The sequence below is a fragment of the Tachysurus fulvidraco genome, chromosome 24 (genome assembly GCF_022655615.1).
Source record: "Tachysurus fulvidraco isolate hzauxx_2018 chromosome 24, HZAU_PFXX_2.0, whole genome shotgun sequence".
NCBI lineage: Eukaryota > Metazoa > Chordata > Actinopteri > Siluriformes > Bagridae > Tachysurus > Tachysurus fulvidraco.
In genome coordinates, this window is record NC_062541.1 from 5,825,544 (window position 1) to 5,843,043 (window position 17,500).

The window sequence follows — 17,500 nt, forward strand, 5'->3', positions numbered from 1 at the left end:
ATAGATAGATAGATAGATAGATAGATTGGATGGATGGAGATGGAAGGATAGATAGATAGATAGATAGATAGATAGATAGATAGATAGATAGATAGATAGATAGATAGATAGATAGACAGATAGATAGATAGATAGATAGATAGATAGATAGATAGATAGATAGATAGATAGATAGATAGATAGATAGATAGATTGGATGGATGGAGATGGAAGGATAGATAGATAGATAGATAGATAGATAGATAGATAGATAGATAGATAGATAGATAGATAGATAGATAGATAGATAGATAGATAGATAGATAGATCCCAAAGAAAATTCAAGCATCCAGTAGCAACATACAAAGAACTAAAGTCCCCCCCAGGTGCAAATGAGGTTGCTGTTTTTTGTTTTTTTAATGTAAGTGTCCAGTAACAGAAAGAAAAGACAGATAGACAGATCATTCCTCAGTTTTTAACCTGCCGTATCTGAGAGATGTTGTACAGTCTAATGGTCTGGGGGACAAAAGAGTTCCTCAGTCTCATAGTGGAGCAGGACAGAGACAGCAGCCTACCACTGAACACACTCCTCTGTCTGGTGAATAAGCTGCACACAGGCTGTGGGTGTTGTCCAGGATGGAGAACTTTTTCATAAAAGTTGTGTTTATTTGTGAAGATTATCGTACCAAAAAATCGGAATCTTTTGTTGGTCCCCCAGAGAGCTTCTTCTCTGCAATAAAAGCCGGTGAAAATCCCTGTGGGCTTTTTGCCAACGGATCAGATCCATGGTGACGATCGCTTCCGCATTAGACCACAACATTACCTCGTCTACGCGGCATTACTTTAATTACTATATGTGTGTGACGTTTTATTAGGATCATCAAGTAAAGAAGCATGTGCCGAGTAATAATCTCTAGCCAGCTTTACTTCAGACATGATCATGAAGCGTGGACGTAGTGGATATTCATAGAGTGTGTGCTTGACATGCTCTTGTTCAAAACATCTTCAAACATCACTCATCACCATCTCTTATTTATCCACTCAAACTTCAGCTACAATGACATCAATGCAGAGTTGAATGTTTTCTTGGGGAGCCAGACATCTGTCGAGACAGATATTGACTGCATGAAAATGCGTCAAGAATAACTCGGAAAAAAAAAAAAAAATTTTTTAAGAAGCTGTACTGTCTTCTTTGTCTTCCTTGGCAGTGATGCAGGCTGTAAGTGAGTGTATGTGCGCTCTGTTCCAAGTGCGCACTGGAAAAACCCATCCAACGCAAAAACACTGCACGCAGCACGAACAAACCCCCCCCCTCCCCAACACACACACACTCACCCCACCACCGCCCACCCCCATCTCATACGGGACGACGACTTCTATTGACAAACAGACTAAAATCTTCACCATGACATCCCATTAGTAGATGTTGAACAGCGATTTCATAAATTGTTACAGGATGAAACATCATTAGAGACTCGCACTGATTGAGCACCAGCTGGTTAAGCAGCGCTCAGTCTGCCTGCACGCTGGAGAAACTTTTAGACGACGAGTTCTTCCTGCAGACACGCCATGCATGAAGGCGTCTTGCTCAGAAGTGGCTGAATTGCCGCAGGGATACTGTAGATCGTGTTCGCTTGCCGACTCTGGGAAATTTCGGTGCTGGTGTTTAGGTGAGATTGGTGGTGTGCAACATGGTGACCGACTCGCGATCCTGTGGCTTGTGGAAAAAGTCGTACGATTTGGCGTCTGTTTGTTTTGCCTGGTCTGCATGTGTCTGTCAACACAGACGGCTCTTGAAGGGTGCGTGGGGGTGGATTTGGCATGTAGGGGGGGTTTGGGGACGGCTCAGCCGACAGCCAAAGGGCTAATTACTGAATAATAAAGAGGGAAGGCAGGACACATGTGCTGGGCCGATGCCCCTCGTTCCAGAAACCCCCGCAGGCCTGTTCGTTCTACACCCTCTTCAATTTATCTCCTGGGTTTGAAGGTTTTGGGTTGCTACATTTTGCATTTGAGGGACAGGGGGTGGAGATAGGGTGGAGGGGGGTGGTTTCCAAAAACTGATCCCAAAGGCACCCTGTGGACTGATGCTCACCTGCCCGTCGGCCAGCGCAGGTGCTACAGGGGCCGAGATGCAATTTCCAGCAGATGATCGGCGCTTGTCAAGCCTGTGGCCCCCTCGCTGCCCATCAATATAGGGCAGGGTGGGGCAGTCGGGGTGCGTTCTTGTGTAGGGGGAAGGATTGTAATTGAGCCTCATATGCCTGCTATCTATCACAGTGAGGAGCAGGTGTGGTTTGGGTGCCCGCCATCAGACCCTGACGGCAGGAAGTGACACACGCCAGGGGAGGTCCCCACGTGCACCGCCGCCCACCGATACTTTTCCAATTTGCCATAATTAGCCCCCATACGAGGCTGGTCTGGGAGATCACAAGACTGCTTTGGATCAGCTGCGTTAACCCTCCCGTGACGTCTAAACTCCTAATTCATTGCTACATTAACGGCGTTGATTAGCATATGCCGCGCTCCCGGCGGCCCAGGCCATATCCCCATGTGATCTCTTTAACAGGCACCTTGATAGCAGCAGACGGTCTCCATGCACTAAACATCTAAACACACACACACACACACACACACACACACACACACACACTGCCCCCGCCATGACCATTAGTAATAGGCTGCATAATTGGTGAGGTGTCACAGATGATCCTCGCTCAGGTTTACGGTTAAACCACAACAGACAGCAAGCTCCCAAATGTGACCGTCATTTAGACATTAAACTCAGAGGCTCAATCTGTACATGGACATCAAGTTGCAAAAGCAAACACCAAACTGCTAATCAGACAAAATCTTAGAGGAAAGCCAGGCAGTGTGTCGAGTCCAGAGACACTCATGTGGTCTGAAATTCTGATCCAGACCCTAAAAAAAAAAAAGAGATCCACTGAATGGAATTTCTGAAAGAACTTTATACAAATGGATCGCACATCAAACCAGGGGATAGATCACTAAATCTGTTCTTGAGAGTCATCGCTGTCTTGAGTGAAGCGCTTAATTCATATTTCAGCAATTTATCCAGATTCTAAAACATTTTTATCATCATGTATGATGCTTTATGTTTTGCCTTCATTATGTCTTCAGGTTTCGTTCTACAAGCTATTTAAAGAAATGAAAAACAATCCAAAAACAAAGCCATAAATGAAGACAAAGGAGCCTAGACTTCATTTTAATTAAATGTAATGATGGCTGAGCACGGTATAGTAGCTAAAGAGTTAGAATTATCCCACACCATGGAGGAGCTTGTTTACTATTTTTAATCACCGTCTTAAAGACATTTTCTGTTCTTTCCATTCATGAAGATTTTGGACCATCAGTGAGAAGAGGCATCAAACCCATGAGGATCTCGAGGTACAGTACCAGCTCCAGTTGGATTCTGCTTCATGAGGATTTTAGACATTCTAAGAGAAGATGAACTCCATGTGGTGTTTGTGGACAACAACCTCCTAATCAATACACAATTGTCAGACTGTACAGTATCTGACTGTAGAAAGGACATTATGGACACTCTCTGGTTTTTATACAGTAAAATAACAGTTAAAAATAACATCCTCCAGTGTTACCCAAATGAGGATGAGGTTCACTTATGAGGTTTCTTCCTCTTTCATCTAAAGGAGTTTTTCCTCACCACAGTCGCCTCAGGATCGTTCATTGAGGATAAATACAAACACTTTAAATATATCTAATATTGGGGGGGGGCACGGTGGCTTAGTGGTTAGCATGTTCGCCTCACACCTCCAGGGTTGGGGGTTCGATTCCCGCCTCCGCCTTGTGTGTGTGGAGTTTGCATGTTCTCCCCGTGCCTCGGGGGTTTCCTCCGGGTACTCCGGTTTCCTCCCCCAGTCCAAAGACATGCATGGTAGGTTGATTGGCATCTCTGGAAAATTGTCCGTAGTGTGTGTGTGTGTGTGTGAGTGAATGAGAGTGTGTGTGTGTGCCCTGCGATGGGGTGGCACTCCGTCCAGGGTGTATCCTGCCTCGATGCCCGATGACGCCTGAGATAGGCACAGGCTCCCCGTGACCCGAGAAGTTCGGATAAACGGTAGGAAATGAATGAATGAATATTAATCTTGAACTTTTTCTACTCTATATATAATGGTCTTTAAAGCTGCTTTGAGACAATGTCCATTGTTAAAGCGTTAACAGGCATTATCACAAAGCAGCTTTACAGGATTCCAAAAATTCTAAATAAAAATGATATGCTTAATATTTACATATATTTTTACCCCTAATGAAAAAGCCAGAGGTGACGGCGGTGGGGAAAACCTTCCTGAGACCAGACGTGGAAGAAATATTGAGGGGACCCGGAACCTCATCCTCATATAGGTGACACCAGAGAGTGTGAATCAGGTTTGCTGTGAACGTACTTGGTCATTTTTATTCTGATTGGCATTTATCAACTTGTGATGGATCGGAACATTTGTAAATCTAGCTTGGTAGGTATGTCAAAAAAAAAACAAACAACAACAACAAAAAGAACTTTTATATTTCAGCGAGCCTGAAGGTGGCGTAGTGTCGCAATGACGTACCTGTATAGGTGGAACTTAGACAGGGGAGAAGTCACGCTCACGGCGGTATTTAGTCTTTAATGCCACTGAGAGCTGTTTGAGAATTGACTACTTTTTGCTTCGGTGCATGAGAACAATACCACACACACACACACACACACACACACACACACACACACACACACACACACACACACACACACAAACACCCCTCCCATTATGGAATATGATCATCTCAAACTGAGGCCAATTTCAAAAGCAACAGGATATTCCTCAGCACAAATAGGCAGGAAGGTGGGAGGCAGAGAAATGCACATCGCTGAAGGCAGTCAGGAACCTCTGTAGGCTTTCTGTCCTGTGTGTATCAGTGTGTCTATGTGTCCAGGCTAAGTTAATGGTGCTGGTGTGTGTGCGTGAGTGTGTGTCTGTGTATGTGTGTGGGCTCTGCTAGCGCTCAAACACAGATATAATGACGCTTAACCGCCTCGCTCTGCCGCTATTGAGCTCATCACCCCACTGTGCAAAGAGGCAGGTGCTGCTGGATGGGAATGCATGCTGTCAGATGCCGCGAGAGTGCTGTGTGTGTGTGTGTGTGTGTGTGTGTGTGTGTGTGTGTGTGTGTGTGTGTGTGTGTGTGTGTGTGTGTGTAGAGAGAGACGAAGCCTGAGAGAGGCAAAAAAGTGGGAGAGTGAGAGTAGAAGAGAGGGGACCCATTTCAATAGGCTGCTGATTTGAGATAAGTGATCCCCTTGAAAGAGGAAATGCGCCGGTTTTCTCCCCCTCCCCCTCGCCAGTTTGGCCTGAAAGGAGAACCATCCACCTGCTAGCAGCATCAATTGGCCCCTCTTGTGGCTTTTTCACCATTTCTTTTTTCCCCGGTTCCCGTTTGCTCGCCCCCTCGCCGTGTCTCCCATTCAGACGGCTGAATAAGCAGCCTGTGGGCCGTATTGAAACTGGCCTCACCAAGCGCTCATTGTTGCAGCCTGCGCCACTCCAGAGGGAGGGGACCTGCTCAAACCTGCGCTTGCTTTGCCCTCTAATCGATGCATCACTGCTGCACACACTGCATCCCTCCTCGGCTCGATTTTTAACTGAGGTTGCAAATGGAGACGTTTAACTTTTCGGTGTTTATATACTTCCTTTATCTCTTTCGCCCTTGATCGAGGACATTCGCCGGATAGGGGGCATCGAGATTGGAGATTGGTGTGTGGGTTGGTGTGTGTTTGTTAGTGTGTGTGTGTGCGTGTGTGTGTGTGTGTGTGTGAGTGTGTAGGTATGGGGATTGTGGGAAAAAGCAGAAGAGGTGCTGAGAACTGACAGGTGTTAAACTTCTGCTCCCGCCTGTGGGAGTTTATCCTGGCTTGGCCCAGATACGGATGCTCCCATGATGCACCTTGTACTGCCCTAGAGTTTCACAACAGTCTTTCTCACACACACACACACACACACACACACACACACACACACACACACACACACACACACACACACACACACTTTTGCCAGTCATATAAGCTTACATTTGGATTGATCGCTGATCAGATCTATTGATCAACAAGACAATATTTTATTCACTATACTATTTTCATGCATCGTGATTTTAAGTGGACGTTGAATCAAAACAGTCGATATAGATCCCTAATGAACAAGCCAGAGGCGACAGTTTATCATGGAAGGAGTCTCCAGTGTCAGCTCTGTGTGACGGTCAGATGTAAAGCTGTACCTTCAGGTATTACCGGACAGGATGAGGGCTTTACAGTAGGACGGAGTAAAAAGAAAACAAACATAAGTGATAACAGGAACTAACTTGTTTTTACAGACATTCTTCATTAAATATAACTATAAATGGATAAAAACAGAAGCACACATTTGTCATTCTTTTATAAACAAAAAAAAAATCAATTGTTGGTGGATTGCAATCCTATATGAGCAATATGCATTGTCTGATGTGTATGTACAACTATCTCAATATGCAATATGCAAGGAATACGATGTCATTGGGGGAAACGGTGGCTTAAGTGGTTAGCACGTTCGCCTCACACCTCCAGGGTTGGGGGTTCGATTCCCGCCTCCGCCTTGTGTGTGTGGAGTTTGCATGTTCTCCCCGTGCCTCGGGGGTTTCCTCCGGGTACTCCGGTTTCCTCCCCCGGTCCAAAGACATGCATGGTAGGTTGATTGGCATCTCTGGAAAATTGTCCGTAGTGTGTGAGTGTGTGAGTGAATGAGAGTGTGTGTGTGTGCCCTGTGATGGGTTGGTACTCCGTCCAGGGTGTATCCTGCCTCGATGCCCGATGACGCCTGAGATAGGCACAGGCTCCCCGTGACCCAAGGTAGTTTGGATAAGCGGTAGAAAATGAATGAATGAATGAATGAATGAATGAATGAATGAATGATGTCATTACATGATACAGAAACACTAGTTCATGCTTTTCTTACATCTAGGTTGGATTATTGTAATACTTTACTGACTGGATGTTTCAGTAAGATCATAAACAAGCTCCAGTTAGTCCAGAACACAGCAGCTAGTATCCTAACTAGAACCATCTGGAGGGTACATGGGTGTAGAGCATTTGGTGAACTGGGATTTCTGGATGCTGTAGCTTTACCACCATCACAAATGATTCAAGTTTGCTGACTGTGGAGTTTTTGGTAGCTTTATGTCCCAAGAAGCCCTCATGCCTGTGTCAGCTGTGTTCTCATAGCTGTCATAGTCTAGCCGGAGTTCCTGTCTGTACTTTGCACATAATGTAAATTGTCTTTGTCCCTACCCACAGTTGGAGTCTCATGGCTTGGTGGGGCACTCTGCTCAGGATAGATCTGCATGGACAGCCTCGTACTGTACCTCATGGGATTGTTGTAGATACCTGTATGCATTGCGTCAGTCAGTTTTGTGCTCAGGTCTTTATCAATGAACATTTGTAGTCTGTAAAGAACTAAGAAACAATGCTGACCTGTTAGTTCCAGATAGTTATTTACTGTGCATTATCACTTAAATAAGGATAGGTTCACTTCTGTGGACAGTCTGGTTCCTTTCAAGGTTTCCCATAATATCATGCACCAGTACATCAGACCAGCACATTTTTATGAACAGCAGATATGTTAATCCCTTTCCACTGCTTCTCTCTTTGTACCTATCCCGAGGCATCCAGACACTGTACCAGCTCCCAACGTCCTCTGTGGGACGAAGCCTTTGGACGTCCACTGAGCCGAGGCCGACTCTAAGAATCCTGAGACATCTCCAGTTAGACTCTGTGGTACTCAGGAGATCAGAAGTCCTTGACCCTTACACCAATACAACATTTAACTGACTGTATATTACAATCACACCCCCAGTGTCACCCATATGAGGATGGCTTCCCCCTTGAGTCCGGTTCCTCTCAAGGTTTCTTCCTTTACCAATTTAAGGGAGTTTTTCCTTGCCACTGCTGCCTGAGTCACCTCAGACTTGCTCATTGGGGAATAAATACATACACACTGTGAACTATATACATCTAATAATAATCTAGAATTTTTATTCTGTTAATTCTTATTTCTTTTATTATTTGTTATTTCCTTTATCATTAATTATGTTTACCTTCTGCTCTGTGTTTATGTTCTGTAAAGCTGCTTTGAGACAATGTCTATTGTAAAAAGCGCTATACAAATAAACTTGAATTGAATTGAATTGAATTGAATTGAATTGAATTTCTTCAAATCGTCTCAGGAAGTTTTCCGCTGCCACCGTCACATTAGGCTTGCTCATTAGGGATAGATGCTAGAGAGAAATAAACTTTAAGTCCATTGTTTTAAGCGTTATGCAAATAAATTGAATTAAATTAAATTGAATTGAATATGGGGGCACGGTGGCTTAGTGGGTAGCACGTTCACCTCACACCTCCAGGGTTGGGGGTTCGATTCCTGCCTCTGCCTTGTGTGTGCGGAGTTTGCATGTTCTCCCCGTGTCTCGGGGGTTTCCTCTGGGTACTACGGTTTCCTCCCCCGGTCCAAAGACATGCATGGTAGGTTGATTGGCATCTCTGGAAAATTGTCCGTAGTGTGTGAGTGTGTGAGTGAATGAGAGTGTGTGTGTGCCCTGCGATGGGGTGGCACTCCGTCCAGGGTGTATCATGCCTCGATGCCCGATGACGCCTGATATAGGCACAGGCTCCCCGTGACCCGAGGTAGTTCGGATAAAGCGGCTGAAAGTGAGTGAATTGAATCTCTCATCTGATTCTTGCAACAGTTTTGAACCAGGGTTATTTATAAAAGTCTAACCAGATTTCTGGAGCAACCAGGATGAGCTTGACAAATCCTTCCTTAGTCCTTTGCATTTTCTGGTTTCCTCCCACCTCCAAAAAATAAAAAATAGACATGGATTGACTTGAATATGTGTGTGTGTTATATGTGTGTGTGTGTGTGTGTGTTACATGGTGTCCTACAATGGACTGGTATCCCGTACTTGCTTATAATTAAAATGACTGGTTAAATGGTTAAATGACTTGCTGAAAATGAACGAACCAATGAACTGACCAGAAAAGCACACAACACACCAGACTACATGACAAACCGGCACAACAATCCAAACAATTAACGATCAAATCAATCTTGTCTCCCGCCACCCAAAAATCCTGAAGCTCGGTCTCAAATTAAAACTGTTGCTTTAACATTTCAGCATATGAAAAGTTAGACACTCCATTTGTAGATGGCAGGGTGGCAGCAAAGAGAGCGCTAATGGATGTAAATATGGTTGGAACGGCACGCTGAGCTGTGCTGATTTGCATTACCGGCAGGAGCTCACCTAACTCCGGTGCTAATCACGCAGCTCACTCTGAAGTACCATTAGTACTCTAGGCTGGAATTTAAAAAAGAACAAACAGTTTATCAAATCAGTTTATTGCTTAATCGTTATACAGCTGGTGAACACAGGCTGGGAATTGAACAATGTTGGATTCAGCAGCGGTCAGCGGATCTTAAGCGTTACACCAGCGAGAAGGGAAAAGCGAGGAATTATGATGCCTCGGTTTGGAGACTGAATGGCCTCGGTGGGGTTCTCACCAGCCAAGTAATAACCTGCAATCAGGCAATTATCCCCTCTCTACTGCATACAGGTGAGAGCGGCTTTCTTCCCAGCAGCACTAGCAGTTTCTCATTCTGCTAATGAACAGGAGGAAGCAGGTTACAGATTTCCCCGTAGGACCCAAGACACACTTCTTGTGCACTACATCCAACCTCGCCAAAATACGTTAACTTTGACTTTAGGCTGGAGTCCTCGAAGGAGGGGAAAATTTTCCTCAGTACAATGTCTTGCTAGAAATTTGTCATGTCAAATAATGTTTAATCTGCTTGACTTACGTACCTCTGGACATTGCAGTAAAAATGGACAAATGTCTTTTCCACAGAGACACGTTTAGTCTTACAGGTTTGAGATGTCAAGCTGAAGAGTCAAGCGACATGCTCGGGGTGGATTTTATAGTTTGTGTGTCGGTGTTTGTTTTTGTCTGGTACAAAAAGCAGAATGTGGAACACATGTGAGAGCTTAAACAACATTCATGCTCGAAAGTGATTTTTCTTTTCTTCACGTACGCCATCACACACAGTACGACTGTTAGGACTCAGCCTGGACTTTGGCCACGTTGCATCTGTTCCTCGTCACGTGTCTGCCCCGCCTTTGTCTGCCCCTCCCGTCTCCACACACCTGTGTAACATTGTCATTACCCCAATAGCGAAAGTTTGATTTTGACATTGGTGGGGACAACATTCCCCGTATTTTGTGCATAAAACTGTTGTTATAAGAATACTTTCTTCCTCACATACCGGTAACCTGCATAATCACGTTGCATATTGCTTCATACAACGGAATATAGCTGCAGCCTCCCTCAACACATTAGCGAGAAAGACACAGCCAATCAAACAGCGACGTGGGTTAAAGAGGCGAGACTCAAAAAAGGCAAAGGCCAATCCTTTTAGAGAGTTGAGTTACAGAGGCGGGATTCATTGCAGGGGGTAGATCTGTTAACCGTTTGTGTTCCACTAGTTGCGCTATTTTTTTTACAGAATGCCGTTGTAAAATATTTTCATCTTATTTAATGATTCCTGGATAAATGTTAAATGAAATAAGTAAAAAAAGCGCAAGACACAGATGGATATCAGTGGTTATGTATAAATATATATAGGCTTGGTCGAATTATTGCTAGGGACAATTGAGTGTTCCCTGGATATTGGTAGGGACATGTCCCTACCGTCCCTACCGTCCCTACCCAAATCGACGCCCTTGCATTACCCTGTCTATTTAACTGTGCCGCGTTGCCTTGTGTTGTTTTGTCCTGTTGTCCTGTCTCTAGTCCGTGTCATGTTTTGTGTCCTTTTGTTATTAAACCCCGTTTACTGCATTTGGGTCTGTTTTATTCCCGCGTTCGTGACAACGACATAGAAAAAGGCTTTTTTACGTCTGTGATTGTCGCATAAAAATCGTCAGATTGTTGTGAAAATAGTTTCAGGGAAAAAAGAATTTGCAGAGATCAACTTGGAACTAGAATATAATAGAATATATGAAGTAATAAAAAAAATAAAGTGACATTTTCAATAAAGTGGTCTGAGAGAAAATAAATATAAAAATATGGAATAGTACAACATGAAATACAGAGATATGTTGATATGAATTAAATGAAAATAGTGTTGTTGTTATTATAGATTATAAAATTGTGTAATAATTATAATAAGTGCAAAATGCAGCCCAAGTAACAAACCAAGATGTGCAGAAAGTTCAGCCAGATGTCCAGGCTCTAGGTGTTCTACTGGTTGAGGCCTGAATGGTCTGCAGGAAGAAGATCCTCATCATCCTCTCTTTTTTTTTTCTTCCAGGAAGTGCAGCAGAGAAAAGACTCCATTGTTGGGATGGCTGAGTTCCTTTACTATCTTCCTAACCTTGATCCAGCACCGATTGCTGTAGATGGACAACAGGTCAGGGAGCTCAGCTGATCACACCCCCCCTTCCTCCGAAGAGCTTGTCTGGTGCTAATCCCAAACCAGGCTGTGATGCTGGTGCTTCCTGTCAGGATGCTCTCGATGGTGCAGGTCTAGAAGGTCCTTATCAACCGAGACGGTAGTTTAATGTCTGTTAAAAGTCTAAGCTGATAGAGACAGTGCCGGGCCTTCACCACAGTGTTGATGTGACAGGACAATGACATGTCCTGCATGATATGAACTAGGTTCTGAAACTGTCCAAGTTCTATCATAAGTGCTTGTTAGTTCCTCACCTGCTTTGTGCTGATGTCCACTATTAACTCATTTGGCTCGCTGATGTTAAGGAGGAGATCGTCGTCCTGGCATCATATCTCCAGGTTTTTAATCTACTCTTGGTTGGCCGTCTCATCGTTTTCAGAGATCAGGTCCACCGTACCAGTGGCGTCTCTGTACTGTATATAGGCATGTTGCAGATTCATAAGTTCATCAACAGTAGCAAGAGACGATGCAACAATTTATTATTTATGTTTTTATAAATGAAATATGACAAATTAACACAGACAAGTTAACAATATGACATGGCACATTGATCCTATGAGTTCTACCATTTCTTAACTTCCCTTCTTACAACCTTAGCACCATTTTGTCATGGAAAAATAGAAAAAAAAAGCAATCTTTTGTTTCGATCCTTTGTTTACAATCTTTCAGTTTTTTCACATACACAATCTCATTAAACAAAGACATTACTGAGAAAAATGAAGAATCATTTCTTTATTCATTTCTTCACTTGTGTGTAATCTCTGTCCATCAAGACTTAAATATCTTAAATTCTTAGTCATGTTTTTTTAGCTGCTACAGTATATTTCCACACTAGTTGCACTTTCTGGATTGGACATTAGCCTATCTTCTCCTGTTTACGACTAAGCACTTTACATGTTTAACATTGTTCGGACCCCTGACCTTCAAATCCAAAATCATTATCACAACATCCAGCATTTGCTTCCTGCCTTTCCACGAACATACGTAACAAGTGAATAGCAAGATGTTGGAGAATGAGGACTATATTTATCACCGCACAACCACCTACACATTTTATAGTAGAGCGAGTTGCAGAAATGCGAGACTGTGAAAGATAATGCTGCTGCCATGTGAGTAAACGGCTGCCATCTGATCTACGAGACGGCCTCGACGTACTATACCGTTCATGAGCATTAATGAGGGTGGCTATCGATAATGACTGTCTCTCATATAGGCTTTTTTGAAGATCTTAAAACTACCTGCCAAAACTGTAAACTTGAATACATAGTGGTTTATTGTTTGTTGTATCACTTATATTGTTTTTTTATGATTCAGGTGTAGATTTAAAGAAATAGTATATTGTTCTGCTTAAAGCATTTTATTTACATGGATCTCTATCTGGATGGCATTTTTGAGGAATGTCACTAATATTCATTCATTTTCTACCGCTTATCTGAACTTCTCGGGTCACGGGGAGCCTGTGCCTATCTCAGGCGTCATCGGGCATCGAGGCAGGATACACCCTGGACGGAGTGCCAACCCATCGCAGGGCACACACACACTCTCATTCACTCACACACACACACACACTATGGACAATCTTCCAGAGATGCCAATCAACCTACCATGCATGTCTTTGGACCGGGGGAGGAAACCGGAGTACCCGGAGGAAACCCCCAAGGCACGGAGAGAACATGCAAACTCCGCACACACAAGGCGGAGGTGGGAATCGAACCCCCAACTCTGGAGGTGTGAGGCGAACGTGCTAACCACTAAGCCACCGTGCCCCCCCGTCACCAATATTTATTTATTTGTTTGTTTGTTTGTTTGTTATTTTTTCATCATTTGTTTGAGATGTTACAAGTGTTAAAACTCTTACGCCCCACCTCAGACTCCTACTCCTAAGAAATGCTTCTCCTTTTTTCTATTCCAGGAAGTGAATGCATGCACTAGGATTTGTGATTGGCAGTGACAGTCTGCAGAATTATCACCAATATTAAAATTTCTCAAATGATTGCAGAGTTGGTTTAAAAAAAAAAATTTACAAAATTGTTTATTTTCGTCTGTAAATGTTCCCAGGGACATCTATACAAGTCATTTCAAAGCTTTAGAGTTCAGGCAAATTGAGACCATGATGATGATGATCTTAAATCTGTGACATCACCTTTTCCAGATTGTCCAGTCATCCTGACTAACCACTAAAGTGGCGTTTTAATATAATTTATTTGACAAATCACGAGCATCCATCCAGGTAATTGAAAAGCTTCAGATTACATGAAGAATCCATTCGATTTTATTTTATGCGTTTGCAGCTTAATAAGAATTTAAAAATTCAGAACAGAAATGACAAAGTTTCAGATTTCATTTCTATTCATAACTAATGACCAAGCCTGGAAAAACTCATTGAGACGATATGAGGAAGAAACCTAGAGAGAAACCAGACTCAAAACGGGAACTCGTCCTCATTTGAGTGACAGCGGAGAGTGTGAGTATAAATAATTGTCCTTTCTACAACAGTATATAGTCAGGTGACGTTGTGTAACCAGGAGCTTTTGAGGAACACTGCTGAAGCCATGAAATATTCAACGATGGAGGCCAGAGTGCAAATCCGACCGCTGCGACAGTATCTGCGACATCTCAGTAACACTTTCAGGATTGTCCACTCACCCTGACTTACCAAAACTTTGACTTTGTCAAAACTTCACTGACAAAAAAAAGTGACATCAAGAGTATTTCATACGGCTATAAGCATCCATCCATTCACATAAACCTAAAGTGTGACGATGCTTATGGATAAGTGCGATATAAACGCACAGTAGATCTTTGGGACTGGATGGTAGTCTGGGTACAGCAGCTGCTCTGTGTGGGATGCTGGAGTCTCCGTGGTAACTCATCTCTGCAGTGCTGCCAGAACATGCAGACACAGCGATGGGCCCAGGCCAGCTTGCTCCATACCTCTGGGACATATGAAGTTATATTTATATCACTCCACCCTCTATATAAGCCTGCCACCAATTTGCCTGAGCCCTGCAATAGAACTGATTGAACTTTGCATACAATATGATAACGACATCTTTCTCCTAATACAGTAGCTTCTCTTGATTCTGCAGTACTGGGACTTTCTGAATTAGGTTCATTCCTCCTTTCTTCAGCCCTTTTTTCTGCTGATGACACAGGATTGTTTGTTTGAAATGTGTTCACTCCTCCGGGGGCCTCCAAAAGTGCTGATGAAACCTGCCGTCCAACCTGAGAGGTGCCAGACTAGGAGACTGACAGAGAGAGAGAGAGAGAGAGAGAGAGAGAGAGAGAGAGAGAGAGAGAGAGAGAGAGAGAGAGAGAGAGAGAGAGAGCTTGTTCAAAGATTGTTCACTTTCTATTAGCACTAATACAGAAGTCTGCTTGAGTGGTTTGTATCCATTTCCTTTCACTTAACGGTATCCCAAACAGTGTTCTCTGAGGTGGTGCTAATATTTACCCCATGACGCTAAGTCAAGTAATAACACTATATAATATCACTGTATAATGTAGAACAAACGAGAACGTCCTCTCTAACTGACCTTTAATTTTGGATTTATCTGATGAAACGAAAAGCAGCCATTCGAATGGAGTTATTTCATTTTTCCCTGAAGATTTTTATGGCAGAAAAGCTATTCTAGCTAGATACAGTAGGATATGTCCCGAATGGCATGATATCATTTTATATGCTCTCAGTTCAATATTCCTGATGCATTTACAAAACAATAAAAGAAAAGAAAAAAGAAGGAAAATTACAGTAGGGGTAACATCTTGCAATTGATGATAATAGATGTAAAAAAAAAAAAAAATTAAAAAACAAGCATGGGGACATAAGGTACCGATACTTGAAACATGGCTTAGCAACAGGATGTGTTGGAAAGAGGGGGTAAGGTGGCTTTTCTCACACCTCCAGAGTTCTGGGTTTGATTCCCACCTCTGCCAAGTGTCCTGCTGGTGCTTTGGGTTTCCTATAGATACCCTAGTCAAAAGATGCTCCTAATAGGCTGATCATTCATTCATTCATTCATTCATTCATTCATTCATTCATTCATTTAACTACTCGGGTCACGGGGAGCCTGTGCCTATCTCAGGCGTCATCGGGCATCGAGGCAGGATACACCCTGGACGGAGTGCCAACCCATCGCAGGGCACACACACACTCTCATTCACTCACACACTCACACACTACGGACAATTTTCCAGAGATGCCAATCAACCTACCATGCATGTCTTTAGACCTGGTGTAATAGACTGATCGATATCTCTAAATTGTCCGTGGTGTGGGAATGGGTGTGTGAGTGAATGTGCCATTAAATGTGCCATCATCCTGCCCATCCTGTCCCGGGTCTCCTGGAATAGGCTCCAGGTTCCTAAGTGATTATAAGCACTTTAGACGATGGATGGAATGATGGATGGATGGATGGATGGATGGATGGATGGATGGATGGGTGGATGGATGGATGGATGTGTTGGTAAGACTTCACATGAAACCTAACGTGTTTATTTAGTCAGGTAACAGGAAGTAAATCAGATTAGAACTATCCTTTAGATACTTTGTGCACTTCAGTCCTAACAAATTTCAAGCAAATCCCTCCAAGTCTAGTGATTGACATTTAGACAACCGGTCAGCTTCTTGTCTAAGAAAATATCTTGTAATAAGGTGTAAAAGACCTTGTTAAATAGATGACAGATCAAGAAAAAAGCAGCTAAACAAATAGAACCAGTTTGGAGAACCATACAATACATTTACACCTTTTAACCAGACATCATTGTCCAGAGTGATTTAAGGAAATGCGTCGAAGTCTTGCGGCTATTACAAATAGACCACGGTCTAATAATTCTATCGGGCTGAAACCCTGTTAAGCGCAGAGTTAGTACAGCAAGTGAAAACTCTTTTAATTCTCATTTAAGCACTTGGTAAAGAGGTTTTTACTCTTGGTCTTAACTTGTGCGCTGCCTGTGGCATCTTCTTTATTTTGAATTTCCCAAAAATAGGCCTAAGGTTAAGCACAGTATTTAAATCCCTAATATTTTTTGGATTAGTTCTATTATATATTCTACTATATCATCTACCTACTGTATCTTGCCAGCTCCTGAGTAGCACAACAGAAAGACTTAGTACTTTGCTGAAGGTCTTAGCTTCCTGTGACGTAGCACAAGAAGCGGTTTGAAAAGAAGCGCTGGTTGCTTTCATGTTTTCGGCGAAGACGCTTGGTAACTTGGTCCATGGTTGATACCGGTCATGTAAGAGCTAGATACTGGGTAAGAACTGCAAATGAGCAATATAGAAGAATATCGGGATAAAAAAAAAGCAAAGAAACAAACAAAAAGATGACAGTTAGTAACTTATCTGTCTGGACAGTCAGGGAAAGTGACAGAGACTCCTGATGCATGTCTTTCATGTAGCTTGAGGGACTGTGGAGGTCCAAGCAGCGTTAGAGTCACATTCAAGTGAACTCTGGTTAGTAGACGCTGGAATCATTGCTCTAGAGGTTATTTTTTAGATAAATTGTGATACGGTGCTGTTTTCCACCCAGTGAATATGCAACATATGAGCAATAAACAATACCTGTTGTGTCTGTTGTGTGCCGGCTGTGTTTGGAGTGTGCGAATGCTCAGATGATGAATAAAGAGCAGAGAAATCACAATATTAGTTTATTAGTCAGGTGCACAACTCTTTAGGACTGTTACAGAGGCATCGGGTTAGCAAAGAGGAAAGCAAACCTGCAGCTCTCACATTTAATGAGCCGTCTCTGGTGCCTTTGTGCTCTGCTCTCTCTTCACAGCTCCGGGGGTCAACGCTGAACCTGCGTCCTCAATAGGACAAAGGTCATGGCCAATTGCTCATCGATGTTTATTAAAGAAACGTGTGACAGTGATGAACTGATAAACTCCGAATCCTGTTCATTAAACTGCATTGGCTTTCTTTTTTATTTTTTTTCTCTCTCTGTGTGTGTGTGTGTGTGTGTGTGTGTGTGTGT

General features: G+C 43.1%; 1 long non-coding RNA gene across 1 annotated transcript in view; it reads left to right on the top strand.

Moving 5' to 3' along the window:
* LOC125140118 overlaps positions 1–12,201 on the top strand; it is a 33,497-nt gene extending 21,296 nt beyond the window's left edge. Inside the window, exon 3 of the long non-coding RNA XR_007139358.1 lies at positions 11,385–12,201. This is a non-coding gene — a long non-coding RNA (uncharacterized LOC125140118). The remainder of the gene's footprint in view (positions 1–11,384) is intronic.
* Positions 12,202–17,500: the final 5,299 nt, after the last annotated feature.